The following is a 15,874-nucleotide window of genomic DNA, read 5'->3' as shown; positions in this document are numbered from 1 at the left end:
TTTTCAGCCAATCACTGCACAAAGAGATGACGCTAGTTTTTTTTCTGTTTTATTTGCATGCAACGCATTTTCAAAGAAATGGTGGATTTTTTTAAAATTTAGGAACGTGTCATGTGGCACTTCTAGCATAGAAGGAGATTTAATCTGTCCTCAGTGAGGAGTTTAAATTAATGACATCATGCAGAGGCGGGGCTCTGTGGTGAGTGACAGTGAAGGGCGGGGCTCTTTGCTGAGTGACAGGTAGGGGCTGGTCTGTGCAGTCAGGGACAGGGAGCGAAGGGCCGGAATTTCGGCCGGAATCGGTGAGCGAAACTAATGATCAGCTGTCCATCGGTCCAGCACCTCCCTCCCCTCCCCCGCTCCCGGTAGGGTCACCATTTTGGCGGCTTTCTCCTGCTGTGGTATGCAGTACCCATTTCCGATTTGCTGTGCCGTGGCATAACGGGAACCCTGGAGAGGTGCAAATGCTTTTAATCGCATTCTTTAGACGTCTTACCACAGATTTGGTGAAATTTGCTGAGGACTCAGCTAAATGCCAAGGGTGGCACAACTCCATATGAAGTAGAAGGAAGCAATTCCTGCCAAAGCAATCTCCCAGCTGCAGGAACAATCCCATTCTCCGCTACTTTCCCACAAGTTTCCAGCGTCTACAACCCTTACCTCGTTTTCTACCACTCACCCTCAAACTAGGGAAAATGTACAGTGGCCAATTAACCAGCAGACCGACATGTAGTCAAAGACTCAAATAGACCACTGCAAATATAAGATTTCTGATTGGTTACACCACAGCCTGGCATGGAAACTCCATTGAATGCAAGAGGCTACTTGGAGTGGTGGACCCAGTTCTATCACAGGTTCATCTCTCCCAATCATTGAGGATATCTGCAAGAGATAATGTCTCAGGAAGGGGCAAGGTGGTACAGAAGCTTGAAGACTCACACCTCAACATTCAATAGCTTCTTCCCCACTGCCAATAGGTTCTTGAACCAACCTGAAACATCATCTCAGACTATGTTAGTTCTCTCTCAACTCACTCTAATAATGTTTATTTTACTTCAACTGTCTATCAGCTCCCCAAGTGTCCTTCCTTCTTCCTTTGCTCCCATAGCCCACTCTCCTCTCCCATCAGATTCCTTCCTCTCCAGCCTACCTGGCTTCACCTATCACCTCTAGTCAAGTCAAGTCAAGTCAAGTCTATTGTCATTGAACTACATACATGTATATAACGTATAGAACCACATAATGTACATACAAATGAGATAATGTTTCTCTGAACCAAGGTGTAAAGCACAGTAGTACACATAACACACGATAACTTATGAAGGTAAGGATAAAATCTACAGATGAATCACACATAAATAACAAACTAAAGTGCATTAATATTAAGTACTGTAAGGTATGGAACAGATTAACCAGTGACACTTCAAGTATGATGCAACAGGGAATTCAGAAGCCCTGTGGCCTGGAGGAAGAAACTGCTTCCCATCCTGATTGTTCTTGTTTCTATGCATCGGAGTCTCCTGCCTAATGGCAGAAAGTCCAAGAGGATGCTGGATGGATGGGTGGGACCCTTGATAATACTACGGGCCCTGTGTACACAGCACTCCTGATAACTGTCCCTGATGGATGGTAGGGAGACCCGTATGATCCTCTCGGCTGTTCTAGTTATCCTCCCTTCCACTCCCCCACCTTTGTATTATGACATCTTCCCCTTTCTTTTCCAGTCCCGAAGAAGGATCTCGGCCTGAAACGTCGACTGTTTATTCATTTCCATAGATGCTAGCCGACTTCTGAGTTCCTCCATCATTTTGTGTGTGCTGCTAATGTTTATTTTGTCATGTACAATTTCTGCTAATTTAAACCTATGTTTATTGATACACCAAACAGTTCCTTGAAGGAACTCTACTGGGAGGAAAGGAATTGTCTATTTTTTCAGTGATGTTCAAAACCCTACTTCAGGACTGGGGTCAACATTTTGGGTGGAAACCCAATATTAACTAATGTTCATCATGTTTGTAATCTATGGTGCCTCTACTGCTGTGAAGGGCTAACTCTTATGGCGTTTATTCCCTGGATATATATGTTGCTGACAATAAACAAACTTGAAACTTGAGGTCTTTGAGATTTGGGAGGAAACTGGAGCACCTGGTTTTGGGGGTGAGGGTTGCGATATGTAAACACCAGAGTTCAAGATAGATCCCGAGATACCACAGTCATAATGCTGCAGATCTACCAGCTGCTCATCTGTACCATTCACATTCACTGCCATAGAAAGCCTTCGCATTGATGAGACAAAGTCAAGGTCAAGTTTTTTGTCATGAACTCCTAGTTTAATGTTTGATATACTACGTGCTTTAGCTTACCTTTTGTTGTCTGCGCAATTGGTTCTTTCTTCAAACATTGGGTGTTTGATTATTTTCTTGAATGGTTCCAGGGTCTTTCTTTCACGGCTGCCTGCAGGAGGATGAATCTGAGTTGTATTCTGTTCCATACTTTGATAATAAATGTACTTTGAATATGCGCAAGTACATGTATGACCAGCTGCAATGAAAAACGTGCTTGCAACAGCGTCACAGACACATAGCATATTATAAAACTCGAAGCAAATTTATTAAAAGGGTAACATACATCAAAGTTGCTGGTGAACGCAGCAGGCCAAGCAGCATCTATAGGAAGAGGCGCAGTCGACGTTTCAGGCCGAGACCCTTCGTCAGGACTAACCTATTTTATATTAAAAGGGTACGTCTATGTCACCATATACTACCTTGAGATTTATTTTCTCGCGGGCATTCACAGTAGAACCAAAAAAAAAATACAATCAATGAAAATCAACACACAAAGACAGAAATACAACCAATGTGGCAAAAGAAGACAAATTGTACAAATAAAAAATAAATAATACGGAGAACATGAATTGTAGAGTCCTTGAAAGTGAGTTTGTAGGTTGTGGAATCGGTTCAGAGTAGAGGTGACTGAAGTTATCCACACCAGTAGAGGAGCTAATGGCTGTAGGATAGGAACTTTCCCTAAATCTGGTAGTATGCTTCCTGAACATCGGCAGTGGTGAAAAGAGAGCCTTACCTGGATGGTGGGGCTCCTTGATTGTGGCTGCTGCATTCTTGTGGTAGTGCTCCATGTAAGTTTTTTTCAGTGGTGGGGAGGGCTTTGTTTGTGATGGACTGGGCAGAATCGACCACCCTCTGTAGACTTTTCTGTTCCTGTGCAGTAGCATTTCCATACCAGGCCACAATGCAACCTATGGGGTACTCTCCACTGTACACTGTACAGAAGTTTGTCAATGTTTTAGAAGACATGCTGAATCTATACAAACTTCTAAGTAGATCAGTAGCATTCAGAAGAAAATCATAAAATAAGCATAAATTATGTACAATTTGTACAAGAAAGTACACAATTAGAATCAGAATTACAAGCAACACACATCAAAGTTGCTGGTGAACGCAGCAGGCCAGGCAGCATCTCTAGGAAGAGGTACAGTCGACGTTTCAGGCCGAGACCCTACGTTAGAATTCCTGTTGTTTGCATTTTTAAAATTCACTACTGCGAAGCCTCTTCCAGTGATGCCCGTTCACCAGCAACTTTGATGTGTGTTGCTTGAATTTCCAGCATCTACAGAATTCCTGTTGTTTCAGAATTACAATCAGGTTTAATATCACCGGCATATGTCATGAGATTTGTTAACTTTGCAGCAGCAGCACAATGACAAATATAACAAATATATGACAAATAGTGCAGAAACAGAAATAAAAAGTAGCAAGATAGTATTCATGGGTTCAGTGTCCATTCAGAAATCGGACAGCAGAGGGAAAAAAGTTGTTCTTGAATCACTGATTCCTGATGTTAACAATGAGAAAAGGGCATGACCTGGGTTATGGGGTCATTAATGATGAATGCTGCCTTTTTGAGACACCAATCCTCGAAGATGTCTTTGATACTACGGAGTCTAGTACCCATGATGTGGCTGACTAATTTTACCACTCTCTGCAGCTTATTGTTAAGAAAAGTGATCATGGTATTGCTTTATGATAAGACCTTAAGACCATAAGACAGAGAAGCAGAATTAGGTCTGAAGCACCTTCAATTACTCCAAAAGACTGAGGTTTGGTAAAATACTGAAAGGCTTTTATTCGCTGTACAATACGACCTCCACAGTGTGTGTCTGCCCCCAGACTGAGGGGGAGGGGCAAGGCGAACACCTTTATACAGGACTCTGTGGGAGGAGCCACAGGGGCAGTCAGCAGAGGTGTGTGTCCAGACAGGTAACCGAGTTACAACATATATACACGGTTTACCACATTCACCCCTCCTTTTTTTAAAAAGAGTCCCGCGGGGTGAAGTGACTGACAATATTTACAAGAAGTATATTTACAGGTTAAGTCTATCAGGCGGTCGAGTCCGTCGCTGTGATCTACGTAGCACCGGCGATGGCGGTTGTGCTGGCTCCGGCCTGACTTCAGGTGCCAGCACGTTAGGCATCGGTAATCCCTCGTGCGTGTGCGTCGCGCCCGGTATGGGAGTGTCGTGTGGTGTCTGTATAGGGCTTGGGGTGCATGGTGTCTCGTAGATACATACGTTGATGGGTACGGGGTCAATAGTCACCACGGAGTGTTCAGGGTAGGGGCCCGGAGCTCCTGCGGGCGCCAGGTCGCGGATGAAGACCGTGTCCTCCCGCCCATCAGGTAAAACCACGTAGGCATACTGGGGGTTCGCATGAAGTAAATGAACCCTCTCGACCATCGGGGAGTATTTATTGCTCCTCGCATGTTTCTGAAGCAGCACTGGCCCCGGGGACGTCAGCCAAGTTGGTAGGGTGGTTCCAGTGGTCGATTTTCTGGGAAACGAAAAGAGCCGCTCATGAGGGGTGGCATTGGTGGCCGTGCATAACAGGGAGCGGATGGAGTGGAGTGCCTCGGGAAGGACCTCCTGCCAGCGGGAAAGCGGCAGGCCCTTTGACCTGAGGGCTAAGAGTGTGGCTTTCCACACTGTGCCATTCTCCTTCTCTACCTGTCCATTCCCCCGGGGATTATAGCTCGTGGTCCTACTGGTTGCAATTCCCCTAGCCAGTAGATATTGACGCAGCTCGTCACTCATAAACGAGGACCCTCTGTCACTGTGGATATAGCATGGGTATCCGAACAGAGTGAAGAGCTTGCGCAGGGCTTTTATAACTGACGTGGTAGTGGTGTCAGGGCAGGGGATGGCAAAGGGGAACCGCGAGTACTCGTCAATTACGTTAGGAAAGTACACATTGCGGTCGGTGGAGGGAAGGGGGCCCTTAAAGTCAACACTCAGTCGCTCAAAGGGGCGGGTGGCCTTGATGAATGGTGCCTTTTCGGGTCGGTAGAAGTGCGGTTTGCACTCTGCGCAGACTTGGCAGTCCCTGGTCATCATCCTGATCTCCTCAAGGGAGTAAGGCAGGTTCCGGGCTTTCACGAAGTGGAAAAGCCGGGTGACTCCCAGGTGGCAAAGGTCTACATGTAGGGCGTATAGCCGGTCGATCTGCGCGCTGGCACATGTTCCCCGGGATAGAGCATCGGAGGGCTCGTTGAGCTTCCCAGGCCTGTACATGATGTCATAGTTGTATGTGGAGAGTTCGATTCTCCACCTCAGAATTTTATCATTTTTGATTTTGCTCCGCTGCTGATTATTAAACATGAACGCGACTGAGCGCTGGTCAGTTAGCAGAGTGAACCTTTTGCCGGCAAGATAGTGCCTCCAGTGCCTTATAGCTTCCACTATGGCCTGGGCCTCTTTCTCTACCGCAGAGTGCCGAATTTCAGGGCCTTGAAGGGTACGGGAGAAGAACGCCACTGGTCTTCCTGCCTGGTTGAGGGTAGCAGCCAGCACAAAGTTGGAGGCGTCACTCTCTACTTGGAAGGGAATGGCCTCATCCACCGCATGCATTGCTGCTTTGGCAATGTCCCCTTTTATGCGGTTGAAGGCCGTGTGGGCCTCGGCAGAGAGGGGGAATGTGGTGGACTTAACCAGGGGGCGGGCCTTGTCTGCATAGTTAGAGACCCATTGGGCGTAATATGAAAAGAAGCCCAGGCACCTTCTGAGGGTATTGGGAAGAGGGAGTTCCAACAGGGGGCGCATACGGTCGGGGTCAGGGCCAATGACTCCATTCTCCACAACACACCCAAGGATAGCAAGTCGGGTGGTCCCAAATACACACTTGTCCTTGTTATAGGTGAGGTTGAAAGATTTGGCCGCTTGGAGAAATTTTTGGAGGTTGTTGTCATGATCCTGCTGGTCGTGACCGCAGATGGTGATGTTATCCAGATATGGGAACGTGGCCTTCAGTTGGCACTGGTCCACCATCTGGTCCATTGCCCTCTGGAAGACAGATACACCATTCATGACACCAAAGGGGAAGCGCAGGAATTGATAAAGCCTGCCGTCCGCCTCGAAGGCAGCGTAAGGGTGGTCCTCCCGGCGGATGGGGAGCTGATGGTAAGCGGATTTTAGGTCTATGGTCGAGTACACCTTGTACTGTGCTATCTGATTGACCATATCCGCGATGCCGGGTAGAGGGTACGCATCGAGCTGCGTGAACCTATTGATGGTCTGGCTATAGTCCACGACCATCCTATTCTTCTCCCCGTTCCGAACAACCACCACCTGCGCCCTCCAAGGACTTGTGCTTGCCTCAATGAACCCCTCCCTGAGCAGCCGCTGCACCTCCGACTTAATGAAAGCTCTGTCCCCCGCGCTGTACCTCCTGCTTTTAGTTGTCACAGGTTTACAGTCGGGGGTCAGGTTGGCGAACAGCGGTGGGGGAGGGATCCTGAGGGTGGAGAGGCCGCAAGTGGTGCCGGTAGTTTGGCAGTTGGCATGACGTTGGGTGGGATGCGCGGGTCGGTGTGTGTGTGTGGTCAGTAGCGGGGTACGTGACATATCTCTACAAAACAGGGGATTTATGACAGTAATTGGCGGGAGGGGCCCATCATACTTCATTGTCACGCTTTTCAGGTGGCTCTGGAAGTCCAACCCCAACAGCACAGGGGCGCACAGTTGAGGCAAGACCAGTAACTTAAAGTCCCGATATTCTGTGCCCTGCACCACTAGAGTCGCTACACAACCCCCCCGAATGTCTGTTGTATGCGACCCGGAGGTCATGGTGACCCTCTGATTTACCGGCCGTATCATGAGTCCACAATGCTGCACCGTGGCCGGGTGGATAAAACTCTCCGTGCTGCCTGTGTCAAACAGGCAGCTTGTCCTGTGCCCCTCCACCAGGATGTCCATCATTGACCTTGCGAGCTGGTGGGGAGCGCTTTGGTCGAGGGTCACGGAAGCCAGGGTGGGGTCGCTGTCTTGGTCCGGCGCGGTGGGGTGGCCCGTGAGCACCCGTTGGTTGTAGGCAGTGGGAGGTGGCGCCGACCAAGATGGCCGCCCCCATGTCTCACACGTGGTGGCGGCATGCAGGGAAGATGGCGGCCCCCATGTCTCGCACGTGGTGACGGCGTGCAGGGAAGATGGCCACCCCCATGTCTCACACGTGGTGGCGGCATGCAGGGAAGATGGCGGCCCCCATGTCTCGCACGTGGTGGCAGTATGCAGGGAAGATGGCGACCCCCATGTCTCGCACGTGGTGGCAGTATGCAGGGAAGATGGCGACCCCCATGTCTCGCACGCGGCGCTGCTCGATCCTGCTCGCGGTTTTGACTTACAGACCTTGGCGAAGTGGCCCTTCTTTCCGCAGCTGGTAGCTTGTCGGGCCGCGCAGCGTTTCCGGGGGTGCTTCTCCAGTCCCCAGAAGTAGCACTTTCCGGACTCACGACTGGCTGCAGCCGAGGTCAATTCGCCGGCGGGTTGCAGGGTCTGCAGCGCCCACGAGGCCATCGGGGGATCGTGTGCCTGGAGAGCCTCGGAGTTATGCAGAGCGGCCTCCAATGTATCAGCCAGCTCGATCGCCAAACTTAGGGTAAGATCAGCTTTTTCCAGCAGCTGCTGGCACACGTACACTGACCTGGTCCCCGTAATGAAGGCGTCTCTCACTAGGAGTTCTGCATGCTGCGCCACCATCAGCTCCTGGCAATTGCAGGCCCGCACGAGTGTCTGTAGGGCCCGGACAAACTCAGCACTCGATTCCCCGGACCGTTGTTGCCGTGTCGCTAAGTGATGCCGAGCATAGACGCTGTTTATCGGCTGCAGGTATTGTCTTTTGAGTGCGTTCATCACGCCGTCGTAGTTCGGCTGGTCTCTGATCAGCGAATAAACCCATGGACTGACCCTGGAGAGTAGAACTCTGCGCTTTGCTACGGGGTCGGTCGCTTTAATCTCCTCTAGATACGCTTCGAAGCAGGCCAGCCAGAGTTTGAAAACGTTTCCAGCGTCAGGCATTTGCGGATCGAGGTCTAATTTGTCTGGTCTCAGAGACTGTTCCATGTTTTAAAATGTACAGCGAATAAAATTGAAGCACCTTCAATTACTCCAAAAGACTGAGGTTTGGTAAAATACTGAAAGGCTTTTATTCGCTGTACAATACGACCTCCACAATGAGTGTCTGCCCCCAGACTGAGGGGGAGGGGCAAGGCGAACACCTTTATACAGGATTCTGTGGGAGGAGCCACAGGGGCAGTCAGAGGAGCCACAGGGGCAGTCAGAGGAGCCACAGGGGCAGTCAGCAGAGGTGTGTGTCCAGACAGGTAACCGAGTTACAACATATGTACATGGTTTACCACAAGGTCACTCGGCCTATCAAGTCTGTTATGCCATTCCATCATGGCTGATTGAGTAATCCCTCTCAACCCCATTCCCCTGCCTTCTTCCCATAACCTTTGACTCTGATTAATCCAGAAGCTATTAACCACCCAATGACTTGGCCTGCACAGCTGTCTGTGGCAAAGAATTCCATTGGTTCACCTTCCCATAGCTAAAGAAATATTTCAACTCTAAATGGATGTCCCAAAAATCTGAGGCTGTGCCCTCTGGTCCTAAACTCTCTTCTCCATGTCCACTCAGCCTAGGCCTTTCAATGTTCAATAAGTTTCAATGAGAGCCTCCCTCATTCTTCTAAACTGCAGCAAGTATAGGCCCATCAAACACTTTTGTATTCTAGTCCTCTCAAATGATTGCTAATGTTGCATTTGCCTTCCTTACCACTGACTCACCTGCAAGTTAACCTTTGAGGAATCCTGCACAAGGACTCCTGAGTCCCTTTGCACCTCTGATTTTTGAGTTTCCTTCCCATTTAGAAAATAGTCCACTCCTTTATTCCTCCTGCAAATGACCAAACATTATCTGCCACTTTTTTACCCATCCCCCAATCTGTCCAAGTCCTTCCACAGACACTCTGTTTGCTCAACATTACCTGCCCACCTAACTATCTTCGTATCATCTGTGAACCCGGCCACAATGCCATCAATTGCTTCATCCAAGTTATTGGCATATAACATGAAAATCAGCTGTCCCAATACTGACCTCTGCAGCACACCACTAGTCAGTGGCAGCCAACCAGAAAAGGCCCCTTTTATTCCCACACTCTGTCTCCTGCCAGTCAACCAATTGTCTATCCAACTTAGTACTTTTCCTGTAATACCATGGGCTCTTAACATGTTAAGTAGCCTCATGTGTGGCACCTTGTCGAAGGCCTTCTGAAAATCCAAATAAACAACACTCACTAAATCTGCTTTGTCTCTCCTACCTGTTATTTACTCAAAGAGTTCCAACAGATTTGTAAGGCAAGTTTTCCCCTTTAGAAAACCATGTTGACTTTGGCCTATTTTATTGTGGGCCTCCAGGAACCCGAAACCTCAACCTTAATAATTGACTCCAACATCAAGTCAGGCTAACTGGCTATAATTTCCTTTCTTCTGCCTTCCTCCCTTCTTATAGGGTAGAGTGACATTGGCAATTTTCCTGTCCTACAGAACCATTCCACAATCTAGTAATTCTTGAAATTGTCTTTTCTATTATTCGTTAGCATACCTTCATATCTCCTCTTTTCTCTCTTCAGTTGATTTTTGTTGCCATCTGTTGGTTTTTTTAAAAGCTTCGCAACCCTCTAACTTCACACTAATTTTCACTCTATTTTATGCCTTCTCTTCTGCTTTTATGCAGTCTTTGACTTCCCCTGTCAGCCAAAGTTGCCTCATCCTGCAAAGAGCTTTAAAAACCCATTCTTCATAAAACAGGGGTACCATCTAGCGGAGGGGTCATCGTGAGAGCAGTCGTCGTGGAAACGGTCTGAGTCAGAGTGGTAAGGCTTAGGCTAACAGGGCTTCAGCGAGAACAGGTAAGTAGGTAAGTTCATCATTTATTTCTTCTTTCTTATTTCACTCTTGAGGGAATAGGAGGTATGTCTGCAGGGCCAGTGTTTCTGTTCGGGGTGTCAGATGTAGGCTTTCCGGGAGACTACCAGCCTCCCCGATGGCCACATCCGGATGCAGCTCCTTAGAGACTGTGTTAGGGAACTGGAGCTGCAGCTCGATGACCTTCGGCTTGTTAGGGAAAGTGAAGAGGTGATAGACAGGAGCTACAGGGAGGTTGTCACCCCAAGGTTACAGGAGACAGATAGATGGGTGACTGTCAGGAGAGGAAAGGAGAAGTCAGATGGTGGAGACCACCCACAAGGTCGACCCTTCAATAATAAGTACTCCATTTTGAGTACTGTTTGTGGTGGGGGCGGGGGAGGCGATGTACCTGAGGGAAGCAACAGTGGCCGTGGCTCTGGCGTTGTGGCTCAGAAGGGTAGGGAACCGAAGAGGATGGCAGAAGTAATTGGGGACTCTGTAATTAGAGGGACAGAAAGCAATTCTGTGGATGCGAAAAAGGAACATAGGTGGTAGCTTGCCTCCCAACTGCCAGGGTCTGCGATGTTTCTGAATGCGTTCACAATATCCTGAAAATGGAGGGTGAACAGCCAGAAGTCATGGTACATATTGGTACCAACAACATAGGTAGAAGAAGGGTGGAGGTCCTGAAAACAGAACACCGGGAGTTGGGCAGGAAGCTGAGAAGCAGGACCTCAGTGGTAGTAATCTCGGGATTGCTGCCTGTGCCACATGACAGTGAGGATTAGTAATAGAATGAGGTGGCAAACAAATGCGTGGCTGAAGAATTGGAGCAGGAGGTAGGGGTTCAGATATCTGGATAATTGGGACCTCTTCTGGGGCAGGTGTGATCCGTACAAAGGAGACAGGTTGCACTTGAATCTGAGGAGAACCAATATTCTTGTGGGCAGCTTTACTAGAGCTGTTAGGAGTGACTTAAACTAATATGTCGGGGGGATGGCAACCAAGATGATAGAGCTGAGGATGAGCCAGCAGGTTTACAAGTAGGTGACTGGTGTAACATGAATGTAAGGAAGGACAAGCCAATGATTGGGTACAAATGCAGACAGAGCAAAGAGTTAAATTGTAACGCAGAGGCAAAATTCAAAACGGTGAAGAATGCATGACTTAAATGCACGTAGCCTTCGGAAAAAGGTGGTTGAACTCGTGGCACAATCAGAGATTGGTTGGTATGACGTTGTGGGAATCACTGAGTCGCAGCTGAAAGAAGGCCATAGTTGGGAGCTTAACATTAAAGGATATACTTTGTATCAAAAGGACAGGAAGGAAGGAATAGGTGGTGGTGTGGCTCTGTTGCTAAGAGAAGGAATTACCTCTTTGCAAAGAGGTAACAGGGTCAGAGAATGTTGAATCTTTGTGGGTGGAGTTAAGAAAACGCAAGGGTAGAAAAAGTCATTATGGGAATAATATATAGGCCTCCAAATAGTAGCCAAGATGGGGCTTGAGATTGCAAAGGGAGCTGGAAAAGGCATGTAATGGGGTAATGTCACAATTATATGGGAACTTCAATATGCAAGGGGAGTGGGAAAATCAGGTTGGTGTTGGACGGCAAGAAAGGGACTTCGTTGACTACCTACAAGATGGCTTTTTAGAGCAGCTTGTGCTTGAGCCTACACGGGGAAAGGCTATCTTAGATTGGGAGTAATATGATTGAATTCATACTGCAATTTGCGAGGAGTAAGCATAAGTCACATGTATCAGTACTGCAATGGAATAAAGGGAGTTACAGAGGCATGAGAGGGGAGCTTGCCCAGGTGGATTGGTGGAGGATACTGGCAGGGATGATGGCAGAGCAGAGATGGCTTACGTGTCTGAGAATAGTGCACAAGACACAGGATAGATATATCCCAAAGAAGAAGTAGTTCTTAAATGGCAGGGGTAGGCAACCGTGGCTGACAAGGGAAGTTAAGGACTGCATAAAAGCCAAGGAAAGGGCATATAAAGTAGCAAACCTAAGTGGGGAGCTTTTAAAATCCAACAAAAGGCAACTAAAAAAAGCTACAAGAAGGGAAAAGATGAGGGCAAACTAGCCAATAATATAAAGCAGGATACTGAAATTCTTTTCAGTTATATAAAGAGTAAAAGGGAGGTGAGAGCTGATATTGGACCACTGGAAAATGATGCTGGTGAGGTAGCAATTAGGGGACAAAGAAATGGCAGATGAACTTAATGGATACTTTGCATTTGTCTTCACTGTGGAAGACACTAGCAGTGTGCCAGAGTGTGAGTGTCAGGGAGCAGGAGTGAGTGCCATTCCTATTACAAGGGAAAAAGTGCTAGGCAAACTCAAAGGTCTTATGATGGATAAGTTACCTGGACTAGATGAACTACATCCTAGAGCTCTGAGAGAGGTTGCTAAAGAGATAACAGATGTATTGGTCATGATCTTCCAAGAATCACTTGATTCTGGCATGGCCCTAGAGGACTGGAAGATTGCAAATGTCACTCCACTTTTTAAGAAGGGGGGAAAGTAAAAGAAGGGGAATTGTAGGTCGTTTAGCCTAACCTCAGTGGTTGGGAAAGTGTTGGAGTCTATTATTAAGGATGAGGTTTCGGGGTACTTGGAGACAAATGATAAAATAAGTCAAAGTCAGCCTGATTTCTGTAAAGGGAAACCTTGCCTAACAAATCTGTTAGAGTTCTTTAGGAAGTAACATGCAGGGTGAACAAAGGAGAGGCAGTGGATGTTATTTACTTGGATTTGCAGAAGGCATTTGATAAGGTGCCACACATGAGGCTGCTGGCATGGATAGAGGAATGGCTGACGGGCAGGAGGCAGCAAGTGGGAATAAAGGGGGCCTTTTCCGGTTGGCTTAGAAGAATGCAGGGGGTTCTCATTAAATCCAACCAAATATTGAAAGGACTAGATAAGGTGGATGTGGAGAGGATGTTTCCTCTTGTAGGGGTATCCAGAACTAGAGGGCACAGTCTCAAAACTGAGGGGGGGGCGACCTTTTAGAACAGAAGTCAGGAGAATTTTTTTTATCTGGAGACTAGTGAATCTATGGAATGCTCTGCCACTGACTGCGGTGGATGCTAAGTCTGTGGGTATATTTAAGGCGGAAGTAGATAGTTTCCTGATCAGTCAGGGCATCAAAGGATATGGCAAGAAGGCAGGTGTATGGAGTTGAGTGGGATCCGGGATTAGCCATAATTGAATGGCAGAGAAGACTCAATGGGCTGAATGGCCTAATATTGCGCCTATAACTTAGGGTCTTATGGTCTTATCATCCCTTTCGAATACTTCTCTTATTTGGGATGAATCTAACCTGAACCTTCTGAAATGCTCCAAGAAACTCCAGCCATTGCTGTTTTGCCATCATCGCTGCTAGTGTCCCTTTCCAATCATCTTTGGCCAGCTCTTCTTTCATGTCTCTGTAGTTCCCTTCACTGCACTGTAATACTGATGCAGCTGATCTTAGCTTTCCCCTCTCAAACTTCAGGGTGAATTTTATCATATTATGATCCCTGCCTCCTCAGGGTTCCTCTACTTTCAGCCCCCTAATTAAATCTGGCTCATAATGTAACACCCAATTCAGAATCATTGTTTGTCTTGTGGGCTCAATCACTAGCTGCTCTAAAATCCATCTTGTAAGCACTCTACAAATTCCATCTCTTGGGATCCAAAATCAGCACCAACCTGATTTTCCCTGTCCCCCGGAATACCGAAATCCCCCAAGACTATCATAACATTACCTTTTGACACGCATTTTCTATCTCCCATTGTAAATTTTGTAGCCATATCCCGGCTACTCTTTGGAGGCTTATATAAAATTCCCACCAGGATCTTTTTACCCTTGCAGTTTTTTAATTCTATCCACAAGGACTCTACATCTTCCAATCCTATGTCACCTCTTTCCAAAGATTTGACTTCATTTTTTACCAACAGAGCCACTCTAGCCCCTTTGCCTTCCCGCCTGTCTTTTTCAATACAATGTGCATCTTTGGATAGTAAGCTTCCAACTATGATCTTCTTTCAGCCATGACTCAAAGATGGCCACAGCATCACACCTGCCAGTCTCTAACTGTGCTACAAGCTCATCTACATTATTGCGTATACAGTACTGCGTACATTCAAATAAAAAAATAAACTACGGTGCTGTATTCATCAACCTTTTTGATTTTAGCCCCGTTACACTTTAACTCATCCCACTGACTGCAAATTTCCCCTATCACCTGCTTGTCCTCGCTCACAGTCTCACTGCACACTACATCTGGTTGAATATCAACTGCCCCCTCCTTCGCCCTATCACCCTGGTTCCCATCCAAATTAGTTTAAACCCTCCCCAACAATGGGGCAGTGATTAGGTTTGTGCAGGTCGATACAAGACCAAATGGTTGAAAAGTTAAGGTGGAATTAGGAAAATTGACAGTTGTGAGTTTTAAAGGAGCAAGCTTTTAGGGAATGCATTGATATGTAAAACTTTCAAGGTGGGCCAAAGTCCTATGCAGTTGCAGAACCTCTGAAGTGTGAATGCATCCAAGATGCAGAAACTGCTTAAGCCAATTTGCAGATGGCACGTATCCCCAGATGACACTATGGCAGTGGCCTGATGGTCGCTTTTTAGAAAAGTTTATCAAAGATTGAAAAGATTCAAAGTACATTTATTATCAAAGTATGCATGCAGTATACAAGCATGAAATTCGTCTTCCCACAGACAGCCTCGAAACAACGAAACACCATGAAACCCATTCAAAGAAAACATCAAACACAGAATGCACAAAAAAAGAACAAATCGTTTCAAGGGATAAAATTGGCAAAACATTGAGGAAGGGAGATTGTGACAGCAGAAAAATATTTGATGGAAAAGATATTTCTAGTTTGTACTAAATCACCACCAGAACCCCAACCACGTGCAACATTTGGTAGGAGCTGGGAATATATTTGGACTACAAATGTAAACAGGTGGAACTCAGGGATAATGTTGAAGCAGAATATCAATGAATGTAGTACACAAGTTACTCATTATTTTCTTTCACAACTACGAGAGATCTTAAAGAAAGCGATTACCTTTATTTTGTACATGTACATCAAACTATCAAAACATACACTGAAGTGTGTCGATTATGTCATATCTAATCAGCAAAGGTTGTGCTAAGCAGCCCACAAGTGTCGCCACGCTTCTAGCGCCAACATGGCATGCCTACAAGTCGCTAACTCTTAACTGTACAACTCTGGAATGCGGGACGAAACCGGAGCACCCGGAGGAAACCTGTGCAGTCGCAAGGAGAACGTATAAACTCCCTCAAAGGAAATTGAACACCGATCAGTGATCGTTGGTGCTGTAACAATGTTACGCCAACCGCTACACTACCATGCTATATGCGGTATCTGCTAATTGGCTGCTGGAGTTCCCAGCATCGTTATAGTGACTATAATCAAAAAGAAAGTTATTGGCTTTGAAACACTTTGGGACGGCTAAGACTGCAATATTAATTGAAGTTCTTTCTTATAACTTTCACATGAAACACTTTGCAGCAATGTAATGTCCAATTCACACTAAGTCACCTCACAGAGGTTGGTTAATGGAGTGAATTTTGGAAGCATTTCATAAATT

The sequence above is a fragment of the Mobula hypostoma genome, chromosome 4 (assembly GCF_963921235.1).
Source record: "Mobula hypostoma chromosome 4, sMobHyp1.1, whole genome shotgun sequence".
In the NCBI taxonomy this organism is placed as follows: Eukaryota; Metazoa; Chordata; class Chondrichthyes; order Myliobatiformes; family Myliobatidae; genus Mobula; species Mobula hypostoma.
Note: the sequence above shows the minus strand (reverse complement) of the source record.